This window comes from Nerophis ophidion, linkage group LG13 (genome assembly GCF_033978795.1).
Source record: "Nerophis ophidion isolate RoL-2023_Sa linkage group LG13, RoL_Noph_v1.0, whole genome shotgun sequence".
Classification (NCBI taxonomy): Eukaryota; Metazoa; Chordata; class Actinopteri; order Syngnathiformes; family Syngnathidae; genus Nerophis; species Nerophis ophidion.
The window spans coordinates 25,602,783-25,630,540 of record NC_084623.1 but is presented as its reverse complement, the minus strand read 5'-3'; the positions used below and the strand labels follow the sequence as shown (position 1 = coordinate 25,630,540).

At 46.3% G+C, this 27,758-nt stretch overlaps 54 pseudogenes; all 54 read right to left on the bottom strand.

Moving 5' to 3' along the window:
- Nucleotides 1-553: 553 nt before the first annotated feature.
- Nucleotides 554-672, bottom strand: LOC133566025 (5S ribosomal RNA; annotated as a pseudogene).
- A 364-nt stretch (nucleotides 673-1,036) lies between these two features.
- Nucleotides 1,037-1,155, bottom strand: LOC133565318 (5S ribosomal RNA; annotated as a pseudogene).
- A 372-nt stretch (nucleotides 1,156-1,527) lies between these two features.
- LOC133565116 (5S ribosomal RNA) lies at nucleotides 1,528-1,646 on the bottom strand (annotated as a pseudogene).
- A 364-nt stretch (nucleotides 1,647-2,010) lies between these two features.
- On the bottom strand, nucleotides 2,011-2,129 carry LOC133566443 (5S ribosomal RNA; annotated as a pseudogene).
- An 841-nt stretch (nucleotides 2,130-2,970) lies between these two features.
- On the bottom strand, nucleotides 2,971-3,089 carry LOC133566024 (5S ribosomal RNA; annotated as a pseudogene).
- Nucleotides 3,090-3,453: 364 nt separating this feature from the next.
- LOC133565305 (5S ribosomal RNA) lies at nucleotides 3,454-3,572 on the bottom strand (annotated as a pseudogene).
- Nucleotides 3,573-3,944: 372 nt separating this feature from the next.
- LOC133565115 (5S ribosomal RNA) lies at nucleotides 3,945-4,063 on the bottom strand (annotated as a pseudogene).
- Nucleotides 4,064-4,431: 368 nt separating this feature from the next.
- LOC133566129 (5S ribosomal RNA) lies at nucleotides 4,432-4,550 on the bottom strand (annotated as a pseudogene).
- A 364-nt stretch (nucleotides 4,551-4,914) lies between these two features.
- On the bottom strand, nucleotides 4,915-5,033 carry LOC133566079 (5S ribosomal RNA; annotated as a pseudogene).
- A 368-nt stretch (nucleotides 5,034-5,401) lies between these two features.
- Nucleotides 5,402-5,520, bottom strand: LOC133566503 (5S ribosomal RNA; annotated as a pseudogene).
- A 363-nt stretch (nucleotides 5,521-5,883) lies between these two features.
- Nucleotides 5,884-6,002, bottom strand: LOC133566117 (5S ribosomal RNA; annotated as a pseudogene).
- A 364-nt stretch (nucleotides 6,003-6,366) lies between these two features.
- Nucleotides 6,367-6,485, bottom strand: LOC133566324 (5S ribosomal RNA; annotated as a pseudogene).
- Nucleotides 6,486-6,849: 364 nt separating this feature from the next.
- Nucleotides 6,850-6,968, bottom strand: LOC133565293 (5S ribosomal RNA; annotated as a pseudogene).
- Nucleotides 6,969-7,340: 372 nt separating this feature from the next.
- Nucleotides 7,341-7,459, bottom strand: LOC133565114 (5S ribosomal RNA; annotated as a pseudogene).
- A 368-nt stretch (nucleotides 7,460-7,827) lies between these two features.
- On the bottom strand, nucleotides 7,828-7,946 carry LOC133565439 (5S ribosomal RNA; annotated as a pseudogene).
- A 364-nt stretch (nucleotides 7,947-8,310) lies between these two features.
- On the bottom strand, nucleotides 8,311-8,429 carry LOC133566971 (5S ribosomal RNA; annotated as a pseudogene).
- A 364-nt stretch (nucleotides 8,430-8,793) lies between these two features.
- Nucleotides 8,794-8,912, bottom strand: LOC133566915 (5S ribosomal RNA; annotated as a pseudogene).
- A 364-nt stretch (nucleotides 8,913-9,276) lies between these two features.
- LOC133566731 (5S ribosomal RNA) lies at nucleotides 9,277-9,395 on the bottom strand (annotated as a pseudogene).
- A 590-nt stretch (nucleotides 9,396-9,985) lies between these two features.
- Nucleotides 9,986-10,104, bottom strand: LOC133566441 (5S ribosomal RNA; annotated as a pseudogene).
- A 365-nt stretch (nucleotides 10,105-10,469) lies between these two features.
- LOC133566965 (5S ribosomal RNA) lies at nucleotides 10,470-10,588 on the bottom strand (annotated as a pseudogene).
- A 364-nt stretch (nucleotides 10,589-10,952) lies between these two features.
- On the bottom strand, nucleotides 10,953-11,071 carry LOC133565703 (5S ribosomal RNA; annotated as a pseudogene).
- Nucleotides 11,072-11,439: 368 nt separating this feature from the next.
- LOC133566615 (5S ribosomal RNA) lies at nucleotides 11,440-11,558 on the bottom strand (annotated as a pseudogene).
- A 364-nt stretch (nucleotides 11,559-11,922) lies between these two features.
- On the bottom strand, nucleotides 11,923-12,041 carry LOC133566661 (5S ribosomal RNA; annotated as a pseudogene).
- Nucleotides 12,042-12,405: 364 nt separating this feature from the next.
- On the bottom strand, nucleotides 12,406-12,524 carry LOC133566105 (5S ribosomal RNA; annotated as a pseudogene).
- Nucleotides 12,525-12,888: 364 nt separating this feature from the next.
- Nucleotides 12,889-13,007, bottom strand: LOC133567116 (5S ribosomal RNA; annotated as a pseudogene).
- A 368-nt stretch (nucleotides 13,008-13,375) lies between these two features.
- Nucleotides 13,376-13,494, bottom strand: LOC133566292 (5S ribosomal RNA; annotated as a pseudogene).
- Nucleotides 13,495-13,857: 363 nt separating this feature from the next.
- Nucleotides 13,858-13,976, bottom strand: LOC133565160 (5S ribosomal RNA; annotated as a pseudogene).
- Nucleotides 13,977-14,340: 364 nt separating this feature from the next.
- Nucleotides 14,341-14,459, bottom strand: LOC133566300 (5S ribosomal RNA; annotated as a pseudogene).
- A 368-nt stretch (nucleotides 14,460-14,827) lies between these two features.
- Nucleotides 14,828-14,946, bottom strand: LOC133566614 (5S ribosomal RNA; annotated as a pseudogene).
- A 364-nt stretch (nucleotides 14,947-15,310) lies between these two features.
- On the bottom strand, nucleotides 15,311-15,429 carry LOC133566135 (5S ribosomal RNA; annotated as a pseudogene).
- Nucleotides 15,430-15,793: 364 nt separating this feature from the next.
- Nucleotides 15,794-15,912, bottom strand: LOC133566093 (5S ribosomal RNA; annotated as a pseudogene).
- A 364-nt stretch (nucleotides 15,913-16,276) lies between these two features.
- On the bottom strand, nucleotides 16,277-16,395 carry LOC133567115 (5S ribosomal RNA; annotated as a pseudogene).
- Nucleotides 16,396-16,763: 368 nt separating this feature from the next.
- LOC133566291 (5S ribosomal RNA) lies at nucleotides 16,764-16,882 on the bottom strand (annotated as a pseudogene).
- Nucleotides 16,883-17,245: 363 nt separating this feature from the next.
- Nucleotides 17,246-17,364, bottom strand: LOC133565159 (5S ribosomal RNA; annotated as a pseudogene).
- Nucleotides 17,365-17,728: 364 nt separating this feature from the next.
- On the bottom strand, nucleotides 17,729-17,847 carry LOC133566299 (5S ribosomal RNA; annotated as a pseudogene).
- Nucleotides 17,848-18,215: 368 nt separating this feature from the next.
- Nucleotides 18,216-18,334, bottom strand: LOC133565765 (5S ribosomal RNA; annotated as a pseudogene).
- A 364-nt stretch (nucleotides 18,335-18,698) lies between these two features.
- Nucleotides 18,699-18,817, bottom strand: LOC133566134 (5S ribosomal RNA; annotated as a pseudogene).
- Nucleotides 18,818-19,181: 364 nt separating this feature from the next.
- Nucleotides 19,182-19,300, bottom strand: LOC133566081 (5S ribosomal RNA; annotated as a pseudogene).
- A 364-nt stretch (nucleotides 19,301-19,664) lies between these two features.
- LOC133566429 (5S ribosomal RNA) lies at nucleotides 19,665-19,783 on the bottom strand (annotated as a pseudogene).
- A 368-nt stretch (nucleotides 19,784-20,151) lies between these two features.
- LOC133566289 (5S ribosomal RNA) lies at nucleotides 20,152-20,270 on the bottom strand (annotated as a pseudogene).
- A 363-nt stretch (nucleotides 20,271-20,633) lies between these two features.
- LOC133565156 (5S ribosomal RNA) lies at nucleotides 20,634-20,752 on the bottom strand (annotated as a pseudogene).
- Nucleotides 20,753-21,116: 364 nt separating this feature from the next.
- On the bottom strand, nucleotides 21,117-21,235 carry LOC133566297 (5S ribosomal RNA; annotated as a pseudogene).
- A 368-nt stretch (nucleotides 21,236-21,603) lies between these two features.
- Nucleotides 21,604-21,722, bottom strand: LOC133566323 (5S ribosomal RNA; annotated as a pseudogene).
- A 364-nt stretch (nucleotides 21,723-22,086) lies between these two features.
- Nucleotides 22,087-22,205, bottom strand: LOC133565281 (5S ribosomal RNA; annotated as a pseudogene).
- Nucleotides 22,206-22,577: 372 nt separating this feature from the next.
- LOC133566318 (5S ribosomal RNA) lies at nucleotides 22,578-22,696 on the bottom strand (annotated as a pseudogene).
- Nucleotides 22,697-23,064: 368 nt separating this feature from the next.
- LOC133566159 (5S ribosomal RNA) lies at nucleotides 23,065-23,183 on the bottom strand (annotated as a pseudogene).
- A 364-nt stretch (nucleotides 23,184-23,547) lies between these two features.
- LOC133565697 (5S ribosomal RNA) lies at nucleotides 23,548-23,666 on the bottom strand (annotated as a pseudogene).
- A 590-nt stretch (nucleotides 23,667-24,256) lies between these two features.
- Nucleotides 24,257-24,375, bottom strand: LOC133566440 (5S ribosomal RNA; annotated as a pseudogene).
- A 590-nt stretch (nucleotides 24,376-24,965) lies between these two features.
- Nucleotides 24,966-25,084, bottom strand: LOC133566439 (5S ribosomal RNA; annotated as a pseudogene).
- Nucleotides 25,085-25,449: 365 nt separating this feature from the next.
- Nucleotides 25,450-25,568, bottom strand: LOC133566964 (5S ribosomal RNA; annotated as a pseudogene).
- Nucleotides 25,569-25,932: 364 nt separating this feature from the next.
- Nucleotides 25,933-26,051, bottom strand: LOC133566997 (5S ribosomal RNA; annotated as a pseudogene).
- A 368-nt stretch (nucleotides 26,052-26,419) lies between these two features.
- Nucleotides 26,420-26,538, bottom strand: LOC133566330 (5S ribosomal RNA; annotated as a pseudogene).
- A 364-nt stretch (nucleotides 26,539-26,902) lies between these two features.
- Nucleotides 26,903-27,021, bottom strand: LOC133566133 (5S ribosomal RNA; annotated as a pseudogene).
- A 364-nt stretch (nucleotides 27,022-27,385) lies between these two features.
- On the bottom strand, nucleotides 27,386-27,504 carry LOC133566069 (5S ribosomal RNA; annotated as a pseudogene).
- Nucleotides 27,505-27,758: the final 254 nt, after the last annotated feature.

Sequence of the window (27,758 nt, the reverse complement as noted above, 5' to 3'; positions counted from 1 at the left end):
GTGTGGCAAGTATCTATAGCCATTGTGACAAAAACGAAAGGGAGAAAGTGCCCCCTATACTGGGAGCATCGCTAAAATCCTACAGCACCTGGTATTCCTAGGCAGTCTCCCATCCAAGTACTAACCAGGCCAGACCCAGCTTAGCTTCCGAGATCAGGCGATCTTCGGGCAGTATGGCCGTAAGCCGAGAGGCAGTCCTCAGAATTCAATTTTTAAATGTGGCAAGCTGGTTGACAGGACCTTTCTGCAATGAGCTACACGTGTGTGATACAATAATCACTGCTCTTTTTCTCAGCCTATGTAACCCTTTGGACTTTTGCCCCAATGTTAGCACTGAAGTGCCTTGAGGCACATGGGTCACTGTTGGCGACACTGCAAATCTTGCTATAAATTTCAGACCGAGTCAAAACTAAACAAACATGTTTTGGGTGGAGACCAGCGGTTTGTTTGGACGAGCATAATGTAGCGTTTTGACAAGTGTGGCAAATATCTATAGCCATTGTGAAAAAAACAAAAGGGAGAAAGTGCGCCCTATACTGGTAGCATCGCTAAAAGCCTACAGCACCTGGTATTCCTAGGCAGTCTCCCAACCAAGTACTAACCAGGCCAGACCCAGCTTAGCTTCCGAGATCAGACGAGATCGGGCGATCTTCGGGTAGTATGGCCGTAAGACGAGAGGCAGTCCTCAGAATTCAATTTTTAAATGTGGCAATCTGGTTGACAGGACCTTTCTGCAATGAGCTACACGTGTGTGATACAATAATCACTGCTCTTTTTCTCTGCCTATGTAACTCTTACGACTTTTGCCCCACTGTTAGCACTGAAGTGCCTTGAGGCACATGGGTCACTATTGGCGACACTGCAAATCTTGCTATAAATTTCAGACCGATTCAAAACTAAACATGTTTTGGGTGGAGACCAGAGTTTTGTTTGGACGAGCATAATGTAGCGTTTTGACAAGTGTGGCAAGTATCTATAGCCATTGTGACAAAAACAAAAGGGAGAAAGTGCGCCCTATACTGGGAGCATCGCTAAAAGCCTACAGCACCTGGTATTCCTAGGAAGTCTCCCATCCAAGTACTAACCAGGCCGGACCCAGCTTATCTTCCGAGATCAGACGAGATCGGGGGATCTTCGGGTAGTATGGCCGTAAGCCGAGAGGCAGGCCTCAGAATTAAATTTTTAAATGTGGCAAGCTGGTTGACAGGACCTTTCTGCAAAGAGCTACACGTGTGTGATACAATAATCACTGCTCTTTTTCTTAGTTTCTCAGCCTATGTAACTCTTTGGACTTTTGCCCCACTGTTAGCACTGAAGTGCCTTGAGGCACATGGGTCACTGTTGGCGACACTGCAAATCTTGCTATAAATTTCAGACCGAGTCAAAACTAAACTTGTTTTGGGTGGAGACCAGCGTTTTGTTTGGACGAGCATAATGTAGCGTTTTGACAAGTGTGGCAAGTATCAATAGCCATTGTGACAAAAACAAAAGGGAGAAAGTGCGCCCTATACTGGGAGCATCGCTAAAAGCCTACAGCACCTGGTATTCCTAGGTAGTCTCCCAACCAAGTACTAACCAGGCCAGACCCAGCTTAGCTTCCGAGATCAGACGAGATCGGGCGATCTTCGGGTAGTATGGCCGTAAGCCGAGAGGCTGTCCTCAGAATTCAATTTTTAAATGTGGCAAGCTGGTTGACAGGACCTTTCTGCAATGAGCTACACGTGTGTGATACAATAATCACTACTCTTTTTCTCAGCCTATGTAACTCTTTGGACTTTTGCCCCACTGTTAGCACTGAAGTGCCTTGAGGCACATGGGTCACTGTTGGCGACACTGCAAATCTTGCTATAAATTTCAGACCGAGTCAAAACTAAACATGTTTTGGGTGGAGACCAGCGGTTTGTTTGGACGAGCATAATGTAGCGTTTTGACAAGTGTGGCAAGTATCTATAGCCATTGTGACAAAAACAAAAGGGAGAAAGTGCGCCCTATACTGGGGGCATCGCTAAAAGCCTACAGCACTTGGTATTCCTAGGCAGTCTCCCAACCAAGTACTAACCAGGCCAGACCCAGCTTAGCTTCCGAGATCAGACGAGATCGGGCGATCTTCGGGTAGTATGGCCGTAAGCCGAGACGCAGTCCTCAGAATTAAATTTTTAAATGTGGCAAGCTGGTTGACAGGACCTTTCTGCAATGAGCTACACGTGTGTGATACAATAATCACTGCTCTTTTTCTCAGCCTATGTAACTCTTTGGACTTTTGCTCCACTGTTAGCACTGAAGTGCCTTGAGGCACATGGGTCACTGTTGGCGACACTGGAAATCTTGCTATAAATTTCAGACCGAGTCAAAACTAAACTTGTTTTGGGTGGAGAACAGCGTTTTGTTTGGACGAGCATAATGTAGCGTTTTGACAAGTGTGGCAAGTATCTATAGCCATTGTGACAAAAACGAAAGGGAGAAAGTGCCCCCTATACTGGGAGCATCGCTAAAATCCTACAGCACCTGGTATTCCTAGGCAGTCTCCCATCCAAGTACTAACCAGACCAGACCCAGCTTAGCTTCCGAGATCAGGCGATCTTCGGGCAGTATGGCCGTAAGCCGAGAGGCAGTCCTCAGAATTCAATTTTTAAATGTGGCAAGCTGGTTGACAGGACCTTTCTGCAATGAGCTACACGTGTGTGATACAATAATCACTGCTCTTTTTCTCAGCCTATGTAACCCTTTGGACTTTTGCCCCAATGTTAGCACTGAAGTGCCTTGAGGCACATGGGTCACTGTTGGCGACACTGCAAATCTTGCTATAAATTTCAGACCGAGTCAAAACTAAACAAACATGTTTTGGGTGGAGACCAGCGGTTTGTTTGGACGAGCATAATGTAGCGTTTTGACAAGTGTGGCAAATATCTATAGCCATTGTGAAAAAAACAAAAGGGAGAAAGTGCGCCCTATACTGGTAGCATCGCTAAAAGCCTACAGCACCTGGTATTCCTAGGCAGTCTCCCAACCAAGTACTAACCAGGCCAGACCCAGCTTAGCTTCCGAGATCAGACGAGATCGGGCGATCTTCGGGTAGTATGGCCGTAAGACGAGAGGCAGTCCTCAGAATTCAATTTTTAAATGTGGCAATCTGGTTGACAGGACCTTTCTGCAATGAGCTACACGTGTGTGATACAATAATCACTGCTCTTTTTCTCTGCCTATGTAACTCTTACGACTTTTGCCCCACTGTTAGCACTGAAGTGCCTTGAGGCACATGGGTCACTATTGGCGACACTGCAAATCTTGCTATAAATTTCAGACCGATTCAAAACTAAACATGTTTTGGGTGGAGACCAGAGTTTTGTTTGGACGAGCATAATGTAGCGTTTTGACAAGTGTGGCAAGTATCTATAGCCATTGTGACAAAAACAAAAGGGAGAAAGTGCGCCCTATACTGGGAGCATCGCTAAAAGCCTACAGCACCTGGTATTCCTAGGAAGTCTCCCATCCAAGTACTAACCAGGCCGGACCCAGCTTATCTTCCGAGATCAGACGAGATCGGGGGATCTTCGGGTAGTATGGCCGTAAGCCGAGAGGCAGGCCTCAGAATTAAATTTTTAAATGTGGCAAGCTGGTTGACAGGACCTTTCTGCAAAGAGCTACACGTGTGTGATACAATAATCACTGCTCTTTTTCTTAGTTTCTCAGCCTATGTAACTCTTTGGACTTTTGCCCCACTGTTAGCACTGAAGTGCCTTGAGGCACATGGGTCACTGTTGGCGACACTGCAAATCTTGCTATAAATTTCAGACCGAGTCAAAACTAAACTTGTTTTGGGTGGAGACCAGCGTTTTGTTTGGACGAGCATAATGTAGCGTTTTGACAAGTGTGGCAAGTATCAATAGCCATTGTGACAAAAACAAAAGGGAGAAAGTGCGCCCTATACTGGGAGCATCGCTAAAAGCCTACAGCACCTGGTATTCCTAGGTAGTCTCCCAACCAAGTACTAACCAGGCCAGACCCAGCTTAGCTTCCGAGATCAGACGAGATCGGGCGATCTTCGGGTAGTATGGCCGTAAGCCGAGAGGCTGTCCTCAGAATTCAATTTTTAAATGTGGCAAGCTGGTTGACAGGACCTTTCTGCAATGAGCTACACGTGTGTGATACAATAATCACTACTCTTTTTCTCAGCCTATGTAACTCTTTGGACTTTTGCCCCACTGTTAGCACTGAAGTGCCTTGAGGCACATGGGTCACTGTTGGCGACACTGCAAATCTTGCTATAAATTTCAGACCGAGTCAAAACTAAACAAACATGTTTTGGGTGGAGACCAGCGGTTTGTTTGGACGAGCATAATGTAGCGTTTTGACAAGTGTGGCAAGTATCTATAGCCATTGTGACAAAAACAAAAGGGAGAAAGTGCGCCCTATACTGGGAGCATCGCTAAAAGCCTACAGCACCTGGTATTCCTAGGCAGTCTCCCATCCAAGTACTAACCAGGCCAGACCCAGCTTAGCTTCCGAGATCAGACGAGATCGGGCGATCTTCGGGTAGTATGGCCGTAAGCCGAGAGGCAGTCCTCAGAATTCAATTTTTAAATGTGGCAAGCTGGTTGACAGGACCTTTCTGCAATGAGCTACACGTGTGTTATACAATAATCACTTCTGTTTTTCTCAGCCTATGTAACTCTTTGGACTTTTGCCCCACTCTTAGCACTGAAGTGCCTTGAGGCACATGGGTCACTGTTGGCGACACTGCAAATCTTGCTATAAATTTCAGACCGAGTCAAAACTAAACATGTTTTGGGTGGAGACCAGCGTTTTGTTTGGACGAGCATAATGTAGCATTTTGACAAGTGTGGCAAGTATCTATAGCCATTGTGACAAAAACAAAAGGGAGAAAGTGCGCCCTATACTGGGAGCATCGCTAAAAGCCTACAGCACCTGGTACTCCTAGGCAGTCTCCCATCCAAGTACTAACCAGGCCAGACCCAGCTTAGCTTCCGAGATCAGACGAGATCGGGCGATCTTCGGGCAGTATGGCCGTAAGACGAGAGGCAGTCCTCAGAATTCAATTTTTAAATGTGGCAAGCTGGTTGACAGGACCTTTCTGCATTGAGCTACACGTGTGTGATACAATAATCACTGCTCTTTTACTCAGCCTATGTAACTCTTTGGACTTTTGCCCCACTGTTAGCACTGAAGTGCCTTGAGGCACATGGGTCACTGTTGGCGACACTGCAAATCTTGCTATAAATTTCAGACCGAGTCAAAACTAAACAAACATGTTTTGGGTGGAGACCAGCGTTTTGTTTGGACGAGCATCATGTAGCGTTTTGACAAGTGTGGCAAGTATCTATAGCCATTGTGAAAAAAACAAAAGGGAGAAAGTGCGCCCTATACTGGTAGCATCGCTAAAAGCCTACAGCACCTGGTATTCCTAGGAAGTCTCCCAACCAAGTACTAACCAGGCCAGACCCAGTTTAGCTTCCGAGATCAGACGAGATCGGGCGATCTTCGGGTAGTATGGCCGTGAGCCGAGAGGCAGGCCTCAGAATTAAATTTTTAAATGTGGCAAGCTGGTTGACAGGACCTTTCTGCATTGAGCTACACGTGTGTGATACAATAATCACTGCTCTTTTCTCAGCTTATGTAACTCTTTGGACTTTTGCCCCACTGTTAGCACTGAAGTGCCTTGAGGCACATGGGTCACTGTTGGCGACACTGGAAATCTTGCTATAAATTTCAGACCGAGTCAAAACTAAACATGTTTTGGGTGGAGACCAGCGTTTTGTTTGGACGAGCATCATGTAGCGTTTTGACAAGTGTGGCAAGTATCTATAGCCATTGTGACAAAAACAAAAGGGAGAAATTGCGCCCTATACTGGGAGCATCGCTAAAAGCCTACAGCACCTGGTATTCCTAGGCAGTCTCCCATCCAAGTACTAACCAGGCCAGACCCAGCTTAGCTTCCGAGATCAGACGAGATCGGGCGATCTTCGGGTAGTATGGCCGTAAGCCGAGAGGCAGTCCTCAGAATACAATTTTTAAATGTGGCAAGCTGGTTGACAGGACCTTTCTGCAATGAGCTACACGTGTGTGATACAATAATCACTGCTCTTTTTCTCAGCCTATGTAACTCTTTGGACTTTTGCCCCACTGTTAGCACTGAAGTGCCTTGAGGCACATGGGTCACTGTTGGCGACACTGCAAATCTTGCTATAAATTTCAGACCGAGTCAAAACTAAACATGTTTTGGGTGGAGACCAGCGTTTTGTTTGGACGAGCATAATGTAGCGTTTTGACAAGTGTGGCAAATATCTATAGCCATTGTGAAAAAAACAAAAGGGAGAAAGTGCGCCCTATACTGGTAGCATCGCTAAAAGCCTACAGCACCTGGTATTCCTAGGCAGTCTCCCAACCAAGTACTAACCAGGACAGACCCAGCTTAGCTTCCGAGATCAGACGAGATCGGGCGATCTTCGGGTAGTATGGCCGTAAGCCGAGAGGCAGTCCTCAGAATTCAATTTTTAAATGTGGCAAGCTGGTTGACAGGACCTTTCTGCAATGAGTTACACGTGTGTGATACAATAATCACTGCTCTTTTTCTCAGCCTATGTAACTCTTACGACTTTTGCCCCACTGTTAGCACTGAAGTGCCTTGAGGCACATGGGTCACTATTGGCGACACTGCAAATCTTGCTATAAATTTCAGACCGATTCAAAACTAAACATGTTTTGGGTGGAGACCAGAGTTTTGTTTGGACGAGCATAATGTAGCGTTTTGACAAGTGTGGCAAGTATCTATAGCCATTGTGACAAAAACAAAAGGGAGAAAGTGCGCCCTATACTGGGAGCATCGCTAAAAGCCTACAGCACCTGGTATTCCTAGGAAGTCTCCCATCCAAGTACTAACCAGGCCGGACCCAGCTTATCTTCCGAGATCAGACGAGATCGGGGGATCTTCGGGTAGTATGGCCGTAAGCCGAGAGGCAGGCCTCAGAATTAAATTTTTAAATGTGGCAAGCTGGTTGACAGGACCTTTCTGCAAAGAGCTACACGTGTGTGATACAATAATCACTGCTCTTTTTCTTAGTTTCTCAGCCTATGTAACTCTTTGGACTTTTGCCCCACTGTTAGCACTGAAGTGCCTTGAGGCACATGGGTCACTGTTGGCGACACTGCAAATCTTGCTATAAATTTCAGACCGAGTCAAAACTAAACTTGTTTTGGGTGGAGACCAGCGTTTTGTTTGGACGAGCATAATGTAGCGTTTTGACAAGTGTGGCAAGTATCAATAGCCATTGTGACAAAAACAAAAGGGAGAAAGTGCGCCCTATACTGGGAGCATCGCTAAAAGCCTACAGCACCTGGTATTCCTAGGTAGTCTCCCAACCAAGTACTAACCAGGCCAGACCCAGCTTAGCTTCCGAGATCAGACGAGATCGGGCGATCTTCGGGTAGTATGGCCGTAAGCCGAGAGGCTGTCCTCAGAATTCAATTTTTAAATGTGGCAAGCTGGTTGACAGGACCTTTCTGCAATGAGCTACACGTGTGTGATACAATAATCACTACTCTTTTTCTCAGCCTATGTAACTCTTTGGACTTTTGCCCCACTGTTAGCACTGAAGTGCCTTGAGGCACATGGGTCACTGTTGGCGACACTGCAAATCTTGCTATAAATTTCAGACCGAGTCAAAACTAAACAAACATGTTTTGGGTGGAGACCAGCGGTTTGTTTGGACGAGCATAATGTAGCGTTTTGACAAGTGTGGCAAGTATCTATAGCCATTGTGACAAACACAAAAGGGAGAAAGTGCGCCCTATACTGGGAGCATCGCTAAAAGCCTACAGCACCTGGTATTCCTAGGCAGTCTCCCATCCAAGTACTAACCAGGCCAGACCCAGCTTAGCTTCCGAGATCAGACGAGATCGGGCAATCTTCGGGTAGTATGGCCGTAAGCCGAGAGGCAGTCCTCAGAATTCAATTTTTAAATGTGGCAAGCTGGTTGACAGGACCTTTCTGCAATGAGCTACACGTGTGTTATACAATAATCACTGCTCTTTTTCTCAGCCTATGTAACTCTTTGGACTTTTGCCCCACTCTTAGCACTGAAGTGCCTTGAGGCACATGGGTCACTGTTGGCGACACTGCAAATCTTGCTATAAATTTCAGACCGAGTCAAAACTAAACATGTTTTGGGTGGAGACCAGCGTTTTGTTTGGACGAGCATAATGTAGCATTTTGACAAGTTTGGCAAGTATCTATAGCCATTGTGACAAAAACAAAAGGGAGAAAGTGTGCCCTATACTGGGAGCATCGCTAAAAGCCTACAGCACCTGGTATTCCTAGGCAGTCTCCCATCCAAGTACTAACCAGGACGGACCCAGCTTAGCTTCCGAGATCAGACGAGATCAGGGGATCTTCGGGTAGTATGGCCGTAAGCCGAGAGGCAGTCCTCAGAATTCAATTTTTAAATGTGGCAAGCTGGTTGACAGGAACTTTCTGCAATGAGCTACACGTGTGTGATACAATAATCACTGCTCTTTTTCTCAGCCTATGTAACTCTTTGGACTTTTGCCCCACTGTTAGCACTGAAGTGCCTTGAGGCACATGGGTCACTGTTGGCGACACTGCAAATCTTGCTATAAATTTCAGACCGAGTCAAAACTAAACTTGTTTTCGGTGGAGACCAGCGTTTTGTTTGGACGAGCATAATGTAGCGTTTTGACAAGTGTGGCAAGTATCAATAGCCATTGTGACAAAAACAAAAGGGAGAAAGTGCGCCCTATACTGGTAGCATCGCTAAAAGCCTAAAGCACCCGGTATTCCTAGGCAGTCTCCCAACCAAGTACTAACCAGGCCAGACCCAGCTTAGCTTCCGAGATCAGACGAGATCGGGCGATCTTCGGGTAGTATGGCCGTAAGCCGAGAGGCAGTTCTCAGAATCCAATTTTTAAATGTGGCAAGCTGGTTGACAGGACCTTTCTGCAATGAGTTACACGTGTGTGATACAATAATCACTGCTCTTTTTCTCAGCCTATGTAACTCTTTGGACTTTTGCCCCACTGTTAGCACTGAAGTGCCTTGAGGCACATGGGTCACTGTTGGCGACACTGCAAATCTTGCTATAAATTTCAGATCGAGTCAAAACTAAACTTGTTTTGGGTGGAGACCAGCGTTTTGTTTGGACGAGCATAATGTAGCGTTTTGACAAGTGTGGCAAGTATCTATAGCCATTGTGACAAAAACAAAAGGGAGGAAGTGCGCCCTATACTGGGAGCATCGCTAAAAGCCTACAGCACCAGGTATTCCTAGGCAGCCTCCCATCCAAGTACTAACCAGGCCAGACCCAGCTTAGCTTCCGAGATCAGACGAGATCGGGCTATCTTCGGGCAGTATGGCCGTAAGCCGAGAGGCAGTCCTCAGAATTCAATTTTTAAATGTGGCAAGCTGGTTGACAGGACCTTTCTGCAATGAGCTACACGTGTGTGATACAATAATCACTGCTCTTTTTCTCAGCCTATGTAACTCTTTGGACTTTTGCCCCAATGTTAGCACTGAAGTGCCTTGAGGCACATGGGTCACTGTTGGCGACACTGCAAATCTTGCTATAAATTTCAGACCGAGTCAAAACTAAACAAACATGTTTTGGGTGGAGACCAGCGGTTTGTTTGGACGAGCATAATGTAGCGTTTTGACAAGTGTGGCAAATATCTATAGCCATTGTGAAAAAAACAAAAGGGAGAAAGTGCGCCCTTTACGACTTTTGCCCCACTGTTAGCACTGAAGTGCCTTGAGGCACATGGGTCACTATTGGCGACACTGCAAATCTTGCTATAAATTTCAGACCGAGTCAAAACTAAACATGTTTTGGGTGGAGACCAGCGTTTTGTTTGGACGGGCGTAATGTAGCGTTTTGACAAGTGTGGCAAGTATCTATAGCCATTGTGAGAAAAACAAAAGGGAGAAAGTGCGCCCTATACTGGGGGCATCGCTAAAAGCCTACAGCACTTGGTATTCCTAGGCAGTCTCCCAACCAAGTACTAACCAGGCCAGACCCAGCTTAGCTTCCGAGATCAGACGAGATCGGGCGATCTTCGGGTAGTATGGCCGTAAGCCGAGACGTAGTCCTTAGAATTCAATTTTTAAATGTGGCAAGCTGGTTGACAGGACCTTTCTGCAATGAGCTACACGTGTGTGATACAATAATCACTGCTCTTTTTCTCAGCCTATGTAACTCTTTGGACTCTTGGCCCACTGTTAGCACTGAAGTGCCTTGAGGCACATGGGTGACTGTTGGCGACACTGCAAATCTTGCTATAAATTTCAGACCGAGTCAAAACTAAACATGTTTTGGGTGGAGACAAGTGTTTTGTTTGGACGAGCATAAACGTAGCGTTTTGACAAGTGTGGCAAGTATCTAGAGCCATTGTGACAAAAACAAAAGGGAGAAAGTGCGCCCTATACTGGGAGCATCGCTAAAAGCCTACAGCACCTGGTATTCCTAGGCAGTCTCCCATCCAAGTACTAACCAGGCCGGACCCAGCTTAGCTTCAGAGATCAGACGAGATCGGGGGATCTTCGGGTAGTATGGCCGTAAACCGAGAGGCAGTCCTCAGAATTCGATTTTTGAATGTGGCAAGCTGGTTGACAGGACCTTTCTGCAATGAGCTACACGTGTGTGATACAATAATCACTGCTCTTTTTCTCAGCCTATGTAACTCTTTGGACTTTTGCTCCACTGTTAGCACTGAAGTGCCTTGAGGCACATGGGTCACTGTTGGCGACACTGGAAATCTTGCTATAAATTTCAGACCGAGTCAAAACTAAACTTGTTTTGGGTGGAGAACAGCGTTTTGTTTGGACGAGCATAATGTAGCGTTTTGACAAGTGTGGCAAGTATCTATAGCCATTGTGACAAAAACAAAAGGGAGAAAGTGCGCCCTATACTGGGAGCATCGCTAAAAGCCTACAGCACCTGGTATTCCTAGGCAGTCTCCCATCCAAGTACTAACCAGGCCAGACCCAGCTTAGCTTCCGAGATCAGACGAGATCAGGCGATCTTCGGGCAGTATGGCCGTAAGCCGAGAGGCAGTCCTCAGAATTCAATTTTTAAATGTGGCAAGCTGGTTGACAGGACCTTTCTGCAATGAGCTACACGTGTGTGATACAATAATCACTGCTCTTTTTCTCAGCCTTTGTAACTCTTTGGACTTTTGCCCCAATGTTAGCACTGAAGTGCCTTGAGGCACATGGGTCACTGTTGGCGACACTGCAAATCTTGCTATAAATTTCAGACCGAGTCAAAACTAAACAAACATGTTTTGGGTGGAGACCAGCGGTTTGTTTGGACGAGCATAATGTAGCGTTTTGACAAGTGTGGCAAATATCTATAGCCATTGTGAAAAAAACAAAAGGGAGAAAGTGCGCCCTATACTGGTAGCATCGCTAAAATCCTACAGCACCTGGTATTCCTAGGCAGTCTCCCAACCAAGTACTAACCAGGCCAGACCCAGCTTAGCTTCCGAGATCAGACGAGATCGGGCGATCTTCGGGTAGTATGGCCGTAAACCGAGAGGCAGTCCTCAGAATTCAATTTTTGAATGTGGCAAGCTGGTTGACAGGACCTTTCTGCAATGAGCTACACGTGTGTGATACAATAATCACTGCTCTTTTTCTCAGCCTATGTAACTCTTTGGACTTTTGCTCCACTGTTAGCACTGAAGTGCCTTGAGGCACATGGGTCACTGTTGGCGACACTGGAAATCTTGCTATAAATTTCAGACCGAGTCAAAACTAAACTTGTTTTGGGTGGAGAACAGCGTTTTGTTTGGACGAGCATAATGTAGCGTTTTGACAAGTGTGGCAAGTATCTATAGCCATTCTGACAAAAACAAAAGGGAGAAAGTGCGCCCTATACTGGGAGCATCGCTAAAAGCCTACAGCACCTGGTATTCCTAGGCAGACTCCCATCCAAGTACTAACCAGGGCAGACCCAGCTTAGCTTCCGAGATCAGACGAGATCGGGCGATCTTCGGGTAGTATGGCCGTAAGCCGAGAGGCAGTCCTCAGAATTCAATTTTTAAATGTGGCAAGCTGGTTGACAGGACCTTTCTGCAATGAGTTACACGTGTGTGATACAATAATCACTGCCCTTTTTCTCAGCCTATGTAACTCTTACGACTTTTGCCCCACTGTTAGCACTGAAGTGCCTTGAGGCACATGGGTCACTATTGGCGACACTGCAAATCTTGCTATAAATTTCAGACCGAGTCAAAACTAAACATGTTTTGGGTGGAGACCAGCGTTTTGTTTGGACGAGCATAATGTAGCGTTTTGACAAGTGTGGCAAGTATCTATAGCCATTGTGACAAAAACAAAAGGGAGAAAGTGCGCCCTATACTGGGAGCATCGCTAAAAGCCTACAGCACCTGGTATTCCTAGGCAGTCTCCCATCCAAGTACTAACCAGGCCAGACCCAGCTTAGCTTCCGAGATCAGACGAGATCGGGCGATCTTCGGGTAGTATGGCCGTAAGCCGAGAGGCAGTCCTCAGAATTCAATTTTTAAATGTGGCAAGCTGGTTGACAGAACATTTCTGCAATGAGCTACACGTGTGTGATACAATAATCACTGCTCTTTTTCTCAGCCTATGTAACTCTTTGGACTTTTGCCCCACTGTTAGCACTGAAGTGCCTTGAGGCACATGGGTCACTGTTGGCGACACTGCAAATCTTGCTATAAATTTCAGACCGAGTCAAAACTAAACATGTTTTGGGTGGAGACCAGCGTTTTGTTTGGACGAGCATAATGTAGCGTTTTGACAAGTGTGGCAAGTATCTATAGCCATTGTGACAAAAACAAAATGGAGAAAGTGCGCCCTATACTGGGAGCATCGCTAAAAGTCTACAGCACCTGGTATTCCTAGGCAGTCTCCGATCCAAGTACTAACCAGGCCAGACCCAGCTTAGCTTCCGAGATCAGACGAGATCGGGCGATCTTCGGGCAGTATGGCCGTAAGACGAGAGGCAGTCCTCAGAATTCAATTTTTAAATGTGGCAAGCTGGTTGACAGGACCTTTCTGCATTGAGCTACACGTGTGTGATACAATAATCACTGCTCTTTTACTCAGCCTATGTAACTCTTTGGACTTTTGCCCCACTGTTAGCACTGAAGTGCCTTGAGGCACATGGGTCACTGTTGGCGACACTGCAAATCTTGCTATAAATTTCAGACCGAGTCAAAACTAAACAAACATGTTTTGGGTGGAGACCAGCGTTTTGTTTGGACGAGCATCATGTAGCGTTTTGACAAGTGTGGCAAGTATCTATAGCCATTGTGAAAAAAACAAAAGGGAGAAAGTGCGCCCTATACTGGTAGCATCGCTAAAAGCCTACAGCACCTGGTATTCCTAGGCAGTCTCCCAACCAAGTACTAACCAGGCCAGACCCAGCTTAGCTTCCGAGATCAGACGAGATCGGGCGATCTTCGGGTAGTATGGCCGTGAGCCGAGAGGCAGGCCTCAGAATTACATTTTTAAATGTGGCAAGCTGGTTGACAGGACCTTTCTGCATTGAGCTACACGTGTGTGATACAATAATCACTGCTCTTTTCTCAGCTTATGTAACTCTTTGGACTTTTGCCCCACTGTTAGCACTGAAGTGCCTTGAGGCACATGGATGACTGTTGGCGACACTGCAAATCTTGCTATAAATTTCAGACCGAGTCAAAACTAAACTTGTTTTGGGTGGAGACCAGCGTTTTGTTTGGACGAGCATAATGTAGCGTTTTGACAAGTGTGGCAAGTATCAATAGGCATTGTGACAAAAACAAAAGGGAGAAAGTGCGCCCTATACTGGGAGCATCGCTAAAAGCCTACAGCACCTGGTATTCCTAGGCAGTCTCCCAACCAAGTACTAACCAGGCCAGACCCAGCTTAGCTTCCGAGATCAGACGAGATCGGGCGATCTTCGGGTAGTATGGCCGTAAGCCGAGAGGCAGTCCTCAGAATCCAATTTTTAAATGTGGCAAGCTGGTTGACAGGAACTTTCTGCAATGAGCTACACGTGTGTGATACAATAATCACTGCTCTTTTTCTCAGCCTATGTAACTCTTTGGACTTTTGCCCCACTGTTAGCACTGAAGTGTCTTGAGGCACATGGGTCACTGTTGGCGACACTGGAAATCTTGCTATAAATTTCAGACCGAGTCAAAACTAAACATGTTTTGGGTGGAGACCAGCGTTTTGTTTGGACGAGCATCATGTAGCGTTTTGACAAGTGTGGCAAGTATCTATAGCCATAGTGACAAAAACAAAAGGGAGAAATTGTGCCCTATACTGGGAGCATCGCTAAAAGCCTACAGCACCTGGTATTCCTAGGCAGTCTCCCATCCAAGTACTAACCAGGCCAGACCCAGCCTAGCTTCCGAGATCAGACGAGATCGGGCGATCTTCGGGCAGTATGGCCGTAAGCCGAGAGGCAGTCCTCAGAATTCAATTTTTAAATGTGGCAAGCTGGTTGACAGGACCTTTCTGCAATGAGCTACACGTGTGTGATACAATAATCACTGCTCTTTTTCTCAGCCTATGTAACTCTTTGGACTTTTGCCCCAATGTTAGCACTGAAGTGCCTTGAGGCACATGGGTCACTGTTGGCGACACTGCAAATCTTGCTATAGATTTCAGACCGAGTCAAAAATAAACAAACATGTTTTGGGTGGAGACCAGCGGTTTGTTTGGACGAGCATAATGTAGCGTTTTGACAAGTGTGGCAAATATCTATAGCCATTGTGAAAAAAACAAAAGGGAGAAAGTGCGCCCTATACTGGTAGCATCGCTAAAATCCTACAGCACCTGGTATTCCTAGGCAGTCTCCCAACCAAGTACTAACCAGGCCAGACCCAGCTTAGCTTCCGAGATCAGACGAGATCGGGCGATCTTCGGGTAGTATGGCCGTAAACCGAGAGGCAGTCCTCAGAATTCAATTTTTGAATGTGGCAAGCTGGTTGACAGGACCTTTCTGCAATGAGCTACACGTGTGTGATACAATAATCACTGCTCTTTTTCTCAGCCTATGTAACTCTTTGGACTTTTGCTCCACTGTTAGCACTGAAGTGCCTTGAGGCACATGGGTCACTGTTGGCGACACTGGAAATCTTGCTATAAATTTCAGACCGAGTCAAAACTAAACTTGTTTTGGGTGGAGAACAGCGTTTTGTTTGGACGAGCATAATGTAGCGTTTTGACAAGTGTGGCAAGTATCTATAGCCATTCTGACAAAAACAAAAGGGAGAAAGTGCGCCCTATACTGGGAGCATCGCTAAAAGCCTACAGCACCTGGTATTCCTAGGCAGTCTCCCATCCAAGTACTAACCAGGGCAGACCCAGCTTAGCTTCCGAGATCAGACGAGATCGGGCGATCTTCGGGTAGTATGGCCGTAAGCCGAGAGGCAGTCCTCAGAATTCAATTTTTAAATGTGGCAAGCTGGTTGACAGGACCTTTCTGCAATGAGTTACACGTGTGTGATACAATAATCACTGCCCTTTTTCTCAGCCTATGTAACTCTTACGACTTTTGCCCCACTGTTAGCACTGAAGTGCCTTGAGGCACATGGGTCACTATTGGCGACACTGCAAATCTTGCTATAAATTTCAGACCGAGTCAAAACTAAACATGTTTTGGGTGGAGACCAGCGTTTTGTTTGGACGAGCATAATGTAGCGTTTTGACAAGTGTGGCAAGTATCTATAGCCATTGTGACAAAAACAAAAGGGAGAAAGTGCGCCCTATACTGGGAGCATCGCTAAAAGCCTACAGCACCTGGTATTCCTAGGCAGTCTCCCATCCAAGTACTAACCAGGCCAGACCCAGCTTAGCTTCCGAGATCAGACGAGATCGGGCGATCTTCGGGTAGTATGGCCGTAAGCCGAGAGGCAGTCCTCAGAATTCAATTTTTAAATGTGGCAAGCTGGTTGACAGAACATTTCTGCAATGAGCTACACGTGTGTGATACAATAATCACTGCTCTTTTTCTCAGCCTATGTAACTCTTTGGACTTTTGCCCCACTGTTAGCACTGAAGTGCCTTGAGGCACATGGGTCACTGTTGGCGACACTGCAAATCTTGCTATAAATTTCAGACCGAGTCAAAACTAAACATGTTTTGGGTGGAGACCAGCGTTTTGTTTGGACGAGCATAATGTAGCGTTTTGACAAGTGTGGCAAGTATCTATAGCCATTGTGACAAAAACAAAATGGAGAAAGTGCGCCCTATACTGGGAGCATCGCTAAAAGTCTACAGCACCTGGTATTCCTAGGCAGTCTCCGATCCAAGTACTAACCAGGCCAGACCCAGCTTAGCTTCCGAGATCAGACGAGATCGGGCGATCTTCGGGCAGTATGGCCGTAAGACGAGAGGCAGTCCTCAGAATTCAATTTTTAAATGTGGCAAGCTGGTTGACAGGACCTTTCTGCATTGAGCTACACGTGTGTGATACAATAATCACTGCTCTTTTACTCAGCCTATGTAACTCTTTGGACTTTTGCCCCACTGTTAGCACTGAAGTGCCTTGAGGCACATGGGTCACTGTTGGCGACACTGCAAATCTTGCTATAAATTTCAGACCGAGTCAAAACTAAACAAACATGTTTTGGGTGGAGACCAGCGTTTTGTTTGGACGAGCATCATGTAGCGTTTTGACAAGTGTGGCAAGTATCTATAGCCATTGTGAAAAAAACAAAAGGGAGAAAGTGCGCCCTATACTGGTAGCATCGCTAAAAGCCTACAGCACCTGGTATTCCTAGGCAGTCTCCCAACCAAGTACTAACCAGGCCAGACCCAGCTTAGCTTCCGAGATCAGACGAGATCGGGCGATCTTCGGGTAGTATGGCCGTGAGCCGAGAGGCAGGCCTCAGAATTACATTTTTAAATGTGGCAAGCTGGTTGACAGGACCTTTCTGCATTGAGCTACACGTGTGTGATACAATAATCACTGCTCTTTTCTCAGCTTATGTAACTCTTTGGACTTTTGCCCCACTGTTAGCACTGAAGTGCCTTGAGGCACATGGATGACTGTTGGCGACACTGCAAATCTTGCTATAAATTTCAGACCGAGTCAAAACTAAACTTGTTTTGGGTGGAGACCAGCGTTTTGTTTGGACGAGCATAATGTAGCGTTTTGACAAGTGTGGCAAGTATCAATAGGCATTGTGACAAAAACAAAAGGGAGAAAGTGCGCCCTATACTGGGAGCATCGCTAAAAGCCTACAGCACCTGGTATTCCTAGGCAGTCTCCCAACCAAGTACTAACCAGGCCAGACCCAGCTTAGCTTCCGAGATCAGACGAGATCGGGCGATCTTCGGGTAGTATGGCCGTAAGCCGAGAGGCAGTCCTCAGAATCCAATTTTTAAATGTGGCAAGCTGGTTGACAGGAACTTTCTGCAATGAGCTACACGTGTGTGATACAATAATCACTGCTCTTTTTCTCAGCCTATGTAACTCTTTGGACTTTTGCCCCACTGTTAGCACTGAAGTGCCTTGAGGCACATGGGTCACTGTTGGCAACACTGGAAATCTTGCTATAAATTTCAGACCGAGTCAAAACTAAACATGTTTTGGGTGGAGACCAGCGTTTTGTTTGGACGAGCATCATGTAGCGTTTTGACAAGTGTGGCAAGTATCTATAGCCATAGTGACAAAAACAAAAGGGAGAAATTGTGCCCTATACTGGGAGCATCGCTAAAAGCCTACAGCACCTGGTATTCCTAGGCAGTCTCCCATCCAAGTACTAACCAGGCCAGACCCAGCCTAGCTTCCGAGATCAGACGAGATCGGGCGATCTTCGGGCAGTATGGCCGTAAGCCGAGAGGCAGTCCTCAGAATTCAATTTTTAAATGTGGCAAGCTGGTTGACAGGACCTTTCTGCAATGAGCTACACGTGTGTGATACAATAATCACTGCTCTTTTTCTCAGCCTATGTAACTCTTTGGACTTTTGCCCCAATGTTAGCACTGAAGTGCCTTGAGGCACATGGGTCACTGTTGGCGACACTGCAAATCTTGCTATAAATTTCAGACCGAGTCAAAAATAAACAAACATGTTTTGGGTGGAGACCAGCGGTTTGTTTGGACGAGCATAATGTAGCGTTTTGACAAGTGTGGCAAATATCTATAGCCATTGTGAAAAAAACAAAAGGGAGAAAGTGCGCCCTATACTGGTAGCATCGCTAAAAGCCTACAGCACCTGGTATTCCTAGGCAGTCTCCCAACCAAGTACTAACCAGGCCAGACCCAGCTTAGCTTCCGAGATCAGACGAGATCGGGCGATCTTCGGGTAGTATGGCCGTAAACCGAGAGGCAGTCCTCAGAATTCAATTTTTGAATGTGGCAAGCTGGTTGACAGGACCTTTCTGCAATGAGCTACACGTGTGTGATACAATAATCACTGCTCTTTTTCTCAGCCTATGTAACTCTTTGGACTTTTGCTCCACTGTTAGCACTGAAGTGCCTTGAGGCACATGGGTCACTGTTGGCGACACTGGAAATCTTGCTATAAATTTCAGACCGAGTCAAAACTAAACTTGTTTTGGGTGGAGAACAGCGTTTTGTTTGGACGAGCATAATGTAGCGTTTTGACAAGTGTGGCAAGTATCTATAGCCATTCTGACAAAAACAAAAGGGAGAAAGTGCGCCCTATACTGGGAGCATCGCTAAAAGCCTACAGCACCTGGTATTCCTAGGCAGTCTCCCATCCAAGTACTAACCAGGGCAGACCCAGCTTAGCTTCCGAGATCAGACGAGATCGGGCGATCTTCGGGTAGTATGGCCGTAAGCCGAGAGGCAGTCCTCAGAATTCAATTTTTAAATGTGGCAAGCTGGTTGACAGGACCTTTCTGCAATGAGTTACACGTGTGTGATACAATAATCACTGCCCTTTTTCTCAGCCTATGTAACTCTTACGACTTTTGCCCCACTGTTAGCACTGAAGTGCCTTGAGGCACATGGGTCACTATTGGCGACACTGCAAATCTTGCTATAAATTTCAGACCGAGTCAAAACTAAACATGTTTTGGGTGGAGACCAGCGTTTTGTTTGGACGAGCATAATGTAGCGTTTTGACAAGTGTGGCAAGTATCTATAGCCATTGTGACAAAAACAAAAGGGAGAAAGTGCGCCCTATACTGGGAGCATCGCTAAAAGCCTACAGCACCTGGTATTCCTAGGCAGTCTCCCATCCAAGTACTAACCAGGCCAGACCCAGCTTAGCTTCCGAGATCAGACGAGATCGGGCGATCTTCGGGTAGTATGGCCGTAAGCCGAGAGGCAGTCCTCAGAATTCAATTTTTAAATGTGGCAAGCTGGTTGACAGAACATTTCTGCAATGAGCTACACGTGTGTGATACAATAATCACTGCTCTTTTTCTCAGCCTATGTAACTCTTTGGACTTTTGCCCCACTGTTAGCACTGAAGTGCCTTGAGGCACATGGGTCACTGTTGGCGACACTGCAAATCTTGCTATAAATTTCAGACCGAGTCAAAACTAAACATGTTTTGGGTGGAGACCAGCGTTTTGTTTGGACGAGCATAATGTAGCGTTTTGACAAGTGTGGCAAGTATCTATAGCCATTGTGACAAAAACAAAATGGAGAAAGTGCGCCCTATACTGGGAGCATCGCTAAAAGTCTACAGCACCTGGTATTCCTAGGCAGTCTCCCATCCAAGTACTAACCAGGCCAGACCCAGCTTAGCTTCCGAGATCAGACGAGATCGGGCGATCTTCGGGCAGTATGGCCGTAAGACGAGAGGCAGTCCTCAGAATTCAATTTTTAAATGTGGCAAGCTGGTTGACAGGACCTTTCTGCATTGAGCTACACGTGTGTGATACAATAATCACTGCTCTTTTACTCAGCCTATGTAACTCTTTGGACTTTTGCCCCACTGTTAGCACTGAAGTGCCTTGAGGCACATGGGTCACTGTTGGCGACACTGCAAATCTTGCTATAAATTTCAGACCGAGTCAAAACTAAACAAACATGTTTTGGGTGGAGACCAGCGTTTTGTTTGGACGAGCATCATGTAGCGTTTTGACAAGTGTGGCAAGTATCTATAGCCATTGTGAAAAAAACAAAAGGGAGAAAGTGCGCCCTATACTGGTAGCATCGCTAAAAGCCTACAGCACCTGGTATTCCTAGGCAGTCTCCCAACCAAGTACTAACCAGGCCAGACCCAGCTTAGCTTCCGAGATCAGACGAGATCGGGCGATCTTCGGGTAGTATGGCCGTGAGCCGAGAGGCAGGCCTCAGAATTAAATTTTTAAATGTGGCAAGCTGGTTGACAGGACCTTTCTGCATTGAGCTACACGTGTGTGATACAATAATCACTGCTCTTTTCTCAGCTTATGTAACTCTTTGGACTTTTGCCCCACTGTTAGCACTGAAGTGCCTTGAGGCACATGGATGACTGTTGGCGACACTGCAAATCTTGCTATAAATTTCAGACCGAGTCAAAACTAAACTTGTTTTGGGTGGAGACCAGCGTTTTGTTTGGACGAGCATAATGTAGCGTTTTGACAAGTGTGGCAAGTATCAATAGCCATTGTGACAAAAACAAAAGGGAGAAAGTGCGCCCTATACTGGGAGCATCGCTAAAAGCCTACAGCACCTGGTATTCCTAGGCAGTCTCCCAACCAAGTACTAACCAGGCCAGACCCAGCTTAGCTTCCGAGATCAGACGAGATCGGGCGATCTTCGGGTAGTATGGCCGTAAGCCGAGAGGCAGTCCTCAGAATCCAATTTTTAAATGTGGCAAGCTGGTTGACAGGAACTTTCTGCAATGAGCTACACGTGTGTGATACAATAATCACTGCTCTTTTTCTCAGCCTATGTAACTCTTTGGACTTTTGCCCCACTGTTAGCACTGAAGTGCCTTGAGGCACATGGGTCACTGTTGGCGACACTGGAAATCTTGCTATAAATTTCAGACCGAGTCAAAACTAAACATGTTTTGGGTGGAGACCAGCGTTTTGTTTGGACGAGCATCATGTAGCGTTTTGACAAGTGTGGCAAGTATCTATAGCCATAGTGACAAAAACAAAAGGGAGAAATTGTGCCCTATACTGGGAGCATCGCTAAAAGCCTACAGCACCTGGTATTCCTAGGCAGTCTCCCATCCAAGTACTAACCAGGCCAGACCCAGCCTAGCTTCCGAGATCAGACGAGATCGGGCGATCTTCGGGCAGTATGGCCGTAAGCCGAGAGGCAGTCCTCAGAATTCAATTTTTAAATGTGGCAAGCTGGTTGACAGGACCTTTCTGCAATGAGCTACACGTGTGTGATACAATAATCACTGCTCTTTTTCTCAGCCTATGTAACTCTTTGGACTTTTGCCCCAATGTTAGCACTGAAGTGCCTTGAGGCACATGGGTCACTGTTGGCGACACTGCAAATCTTGCTATAAATTTCGGACCGAGTCAAAACTAAACAAACATGTTTTGGGTGGAGACCAGCGGTTTGTTTGGACGAGCATAATGTAGCGTTTTGACAAGTGTGGCAAATATCTATAGCCATTGTGAAAAAAACAAAAGGGAGAAAGTGCGCCCTATACTGGTAGCATCGCTAAAAGCCTACAGCACCTGGTATTCCTAGGCAGTCTCCCAACCAAGTACTAACCAGGACAGACCCAGCTTAGCTTCCGAGATCAGACGAGATCGGGCGATCTTCGGGTAGTATGGCCGTAAGCCGAGAGGCAGTCCTCAGAATTCAATTTTTAAATGTGGCAAGCTGGTTGACAGGACCTTTCTGCAATGAGTTACACGTGTGTGATACAATAATCACTGCTCTTTTTCTCAGCCTATGTAACTCTTACGACTTTTGCCCCACTGTTAGCACTGAAGTGCCTTGAGGCACATGGGTCACTATTGGCGACACTGCAAATCTTGCTATAAATTACAGACCGATTCAAAACTAAACATGTTTTGGGTGGAGACCAGAGTTTTGTTTGGACGAGCATAATGTAGCGTTTTGACAAGTGTGGCAAGTATCTATAGCCATTGTGACAAAAACAAAAGGGAGAAAGTGCGCCCTATACTGGGAGCATCGCTAAAAGCCTACAGCACCTGGTATTCCTAGGAAGTCTCCCATCCAAGTACTAACCAGGCCGGACCCAGCTTATCTTCCGAGATCAGACGAGATCGGGGGATCTTCGGGTAGTATGGCCGTAAGCCGAGAGGCAGGCCTCAGAATTAAATTTTTAAATGTGGCAAGCTGGTTGACAGGACCTTTCTGCAAAGAGCTACACGTGTGTGATACAATAATCACTGCTCTTTTTCTTAGTTTCTCAGCCTATGTAACTCTTTGGACTTTTGCCCCACTGTTAGCACTGAAGTGCCTTGAGGCACATGGGTCACTGTTGGCGACACTGCAAATCTTGCTATAAATTTCAGACCGAGTCAAAACTAAACTTGTTTTGGGTGGAGACCAGCGTTTTGTTTGGACGAGCATAATGTAGCGTTTTGACAAGTGTGGCAAGTATCAATAGCCATTGTGACAAAAACAAAAGGGAGAAAGTGCGCCCTATACTGGGAGCATCGCTAAAAGCCTACAGCACCTGGTATTCCTAGGTAGTCTCCCAACCAAGTACTAACCAGGCCAGACCCAGCTTAGCTTCCGAGATCAGACGAGATCGGGCTATCTTCGGGTAGTATGGCCGTAAGCCGAGAGGCTGTCCTCAGAATTCGATTTTTAAATGTGGCAAGCTGGTTGACAGGACCTTTCTGCAATGAGCTACACGTGTGTGATACAATAATCACTACTCTTTTTCTCAGCCTATGTAACTCTTTGGACTTTTGCCCCACTGTTAGCACTGAAGTGCCTTGAGGCACATGGGTCACTGTTGGCGACACTGCAAATCTTGCTATAAATTTCAGACCGAGTCAAAACTAAACAAACATGTTTTGGGTGGAGACCAGCGGTTTGTTTGGACGAGCATAATGTAGCGTTTTGACAAGTGTGGCAAGTATCTATAGCCATTGTGACAAACACAAAAGGGAGAAAGTGCGCCCTATACTGGGAGCATCGCTTAAAGCCTACAGCACCTGGTATTCCTAGGCAGTCTCCCATCCAAGTACTAACCAGGCCAGACCCAGCTTAGCTTCAGAGATCAGACGAGATCGGGCGATCTTCGGGTAGTATGGCCGTAAGCCGAGAGGCAGTCCTCAGAATTCAATTTTTAAATGTGGCAAGCTGGTTGACAGGACCTTTCTGCAATGAGCTACACGTGTGTTATACAATAATCACTTCTGTTTTTCTCAGCCTATGTAACTCTTTGGACTTTTGCCCCACTCTTAGCACTGAAGTGCCTTGAGGCACATGGGTCACTGTTGGCGACACTGCAAATCTTGCTATAAATTTCAGATCGAGTCAAAACTAAACTTGTTTTGGGTGGAGACCAGCGTTTTGTTTGGACGAGCATAATGTAGCGTTTTGACAAGTGTGGCAAGTATCTATAGCCATTGTGACAAAAACAAAAGGGAGAAAGTGCGCCCTATACTGGGAGCATCGCTAAAAGCCTACAGCACCAGGTATTCCTAGGTAGCCTCCCATCCAAGTACTAACCAGGCCAGACCCAGCTTAGCTTCCGAGATCAGACGAGATCGGGCGATCTTCGGGCAGTATGGCCGTAAGCCGAGAGGCAGTCCTCAGAATTCAATTTTTAAATGTGGCAAGCTGGTTGACAGGACCTTTCTGCAATGAGCTACACGTGTGTGATACAATAATCACTGCTCTTTTTCTCAGCCTATGTAACTCTTTGGACTTTTGCCCCAATGTTAGCACTGAAGTGCCTTGAGGCACATGGGTCACTGTTGGCGACACTGCAAATCTTGCTATAAATTTCAGACCGAGTCAAAACTAAACAAACATGTTTTGGGTGGAGACCAGCGGTTTGTTTGGACGAGCATAATGTAGCGTTTTGACAAGTGTGGCAAATATCTATAGCCATTGTGAAAAAAACAAAAGGGAGAAAGTGCGCCCTTTACGACTTTTGCCCCACTGTTAGCACTGAAGTGCCTTGAGGCACATGGGTCACTATTGGCGACACTGCAAATCTTGCTATAAATTTCAGACCGAGTCAAAACTAAACATGTTTTGGGTGGAGACCAGCGTTTTGTTTGGACGGGCATAATGTAGCGTTTTGACAAGTGTGGCAAGTATCTATAGCCATTGTGAGAAAAACAAAAGGGAGAAAGTGCGCCCTATACTGGGGGCATCGCTAAAAGCCTACAGCACTTGGTATTCCTAGGCAGTCTCCCAACCAAGTACTAACCAGGCCAGACCCAGCTTAGCTTCCGAGATCAGACGAGATCGGGCGATCTTCGGGTAGTATGGCCGTAAGCCGAGACGCAGTCCTTAGAATTAAATTTTTAAATGTGGCAAGCTGGTTGACAGGACCTTTCTGCAATGAGCTACACGTGTGTGATACAATAATCACTGCTCTTTTTCTCAGCCTATGTAACTCTTTGGACTTTTGCCCCAATGTTAGCACTGAAGTGCCTTGAGGCACATGGGTCACTGTTGGCGACACTGCAAATCTTGCTATAAATTTCAGACCGAGTCAAAACTAAACAAACATGTTTTGGGTGGAGACCAGCGGTTTGTTTGGACGAGCATAATGTAGCGTTTTGACAAGTGTGGCAAATATCTATAGCCATTGTGAAAAAAACAAAAGGGAGAAAGTGCGCCCTTTACGACTTTTGCCCCACTGTTAGCACTGAAGTGCCTTGAGGCACATGGGTCACTATTGGCGACACTGCAAATCTTGCTATAAATTTCAGACCGAGTCAAAACTAAACATGTTTTGGGTGGAGACCAGCGTTTTGTTTGGACGGGCATAATGTAGCGTTTTGACAAGTGTGGCAAGTATCTATAGCCATTGTGAGAAAAACAAAAGGGAGAAAGTGCGCCCTATACTGGGGGCATCGCTAAAAGCCTACAGCACTTGGTATTCCTAGGCAGTCTCCCAACCAAGTACTAACCAGGCCAGACCCAGCTTAGCTTCCGAGATCAGACGAGATCGGGCGATCTTCGGGTAGTATGGCCGTAAGCCGAGACGCAGTCCTTAGAATTAAATTTTTAAATGTGGCAAGCTGGTTGACAGGACCTTTCTGCAATGAGCTACACGTGTGTGATACAATAATCACTGCTCTTTTTCTCAGCCTATGTAACTCTTTGGACTCTTGGCCCACTGTTAGCACTGAAGTGCCTTGAGGCACATGGGTGACTGTTGGCGACACTGCAAATCTTGCTATAAATTTCAGACCAAGTCAAAACTAAACATGTTTTGGGTGGAGACAAGTGTTTTGTTTGGACGAGCATAAACGTAGCGTTTTGACAAGTGTGGCAAGTATCTAGAGCCATTGTGACAAAAACAAAAGGGAGAAAGTGCGCCCTATACTGGGAGCATCGCTAAAAGCCTACAGCACCTGGTATTCCTAGGCAGTCTCCCATCCAAGTACTAACCAGGCCGGACCCAGCTTAGCTTCAGAGATCAGACGAGATCGGGGGATCTTCGGGTAGTATGGCCGTAAACCGAGAGGCAGTCCTCAGAATTCGATTTTTGAATGTGGCAAGCTGGTTGACAGGACCTTTCTGCAATGAGCTACACGTGTGTGATACAATAATCACTGCTCTTTTTCTCAGCCTATGTAACTCTTTGGACTTTTGCTCCACTGTTAGCACTGAAGTGCCTTGAGGCACATGGGTCACTGTTGGCGACACTGGAAATCTTGCTATAAATTTCAGACCGAGTCAAAACTAAACTTGTTTTGGGTGGAGAACAGCGTTTTGTTTGGACGAGCATAATGTAGCGTTTTGACAAGTGTGGCAAGTATCTATAGCCATTGTGACAAAAACAAAAGGGAGAAAGTGCGCCCTATACTGGGAGCATCGCTAAAAGCCTACAGCACCTGGTATTCCTAGGCATTCTCCCATCCAAGTACTAACCAGGCCAGACCCAGCTTAGCTTCCGAGATCAGACGAGATCAGGCGATCTTCGGGCAGTATGGCCGTAAGCCGAGAGGCAGTCTTCAGAATTCAATTTTTAAATGTGGCAAGCTGGTTGACAGGACCTTTCTGCAATGAGCTACACGTGTGTGATACAATAATCACTGCTCTTTTTCTCAGCCTTTGTAACTCTTTGGACTTTTGCCCCAATGTTAGCACTGAAGTGCCTTGAGGCACATGGGTCACTGTTGGCGACACTGCAAATCTTGCTATAAATTTCAGACCGAGTCAAAACTAAACAAACATGTTTTGGGTGGAGACCAGCGGTTTGTTTGGACGAGCATAATGTAGCGTTTTGACAAGTGTGGCAAATATCTATAGCCATTGTGAAAAAAACAAAAGGGAGAAAGTGCGCCCTATACTGGTAGCATCGCTAAAATCCTACAGCACCTGGTATTCCTAGGCAGTCTCCCAACCAAGTACTAACCAGGCCAGACCCAGCTTAGCTTCCGAGATCAGATGAGATCGGGCGATCTTCGGGTAGTATGGCCGTAAACCGAGAGGCAGTCCTCAGAATTCAATTTTTGAATGTGGCAAGCTGGTTGACAGGACCTTTCTGCAATGAGCTACACGTGTGTGATACAATAATCACTGCTCTTTTTCTCAGCCTATGTAACTCTTTGGACTTTTGCTCCACTGTTAGCACTGAAGTGCCTTGAGGCACATGGGTCACTGTTGGCGACACTGGAAATCTTGCTATAAATTTCAGACCGAGTCAAAACTAAACTTGTTTTGGGTGGAGAACAGCGTTTTGTTTGGACGAGCATAATGTAGCGTTTTGACAAGTGTGGCAAGTATCTATAGCCATTCTGACAAAAACAAAAGGGAGAAAGTGCGCCCTATACTGGGAGCATCGCTAAAAGCCTACAGCACCTGGTATTCCTAGGCAGTCTCCCATCCAAGTACTAACCAGGGCAGACCCAGCTTAGCTTCCGAGATCAGACGAGATCGGGCGATCTTCGGGTAGTATGGCCGTAAGCCGAGAGGCAGTCCTCAGAATTCAATTTTTAAATGTGGCAAGCTGGTTGACAGGACCTTTCTGCAATGAGTTACACGTGTGTGATACAATAATCACTGCCCTTTTTCTCAGCCTATGTAACTCTTACGACTTTTGCCCCACTGTTAGCACTGAAGTGCCTTGAGGCACATGGGTCACTATTGGCGACACTGCAAATCTTGCTATAAATTTCAGACCGAGTCAAAACTAAACATGTTTTGGGTGGAGACCAGCGTTTTGTTTGGACGAGCATAATGTAGCGTTTTGACAAGTGTGGCAAGTATCTATAGCCATTGTGACAAAAACAAAAGGGAGAAAGTGCGCCCTATACTGGGAGCATCGCTAAAAGCCTACAGCACCTGGTATTCCTAGGCAGTCTCCCATCCAAGTACTAACCAGGCCAGACCCAGCTTAGCTTCCGAGATCAGACGAGATCGGGCGATCTTCGGGTAGTATGGCCGTAAGCCGAGAGGCAGTCCTCAGAATTCAATTTTTAAATGTGGCAAGCTGGTTGACAGAACATTTCTGCAATGAGCTACACGTGTGTGATACAATAATCACTGCTCTTTTTCTCAGCCTATGTAACTCTTTGGACTTTTGCCCCACTGTTAGCACTGAAGTGCCTTGAGGCACATGGGTCACTGTTGGCGACACTGCAAATCTTGCTATAAATTTCAGACCGAGTCAAAACTAAACAAACATGTTTTGGGTGGAGACCAG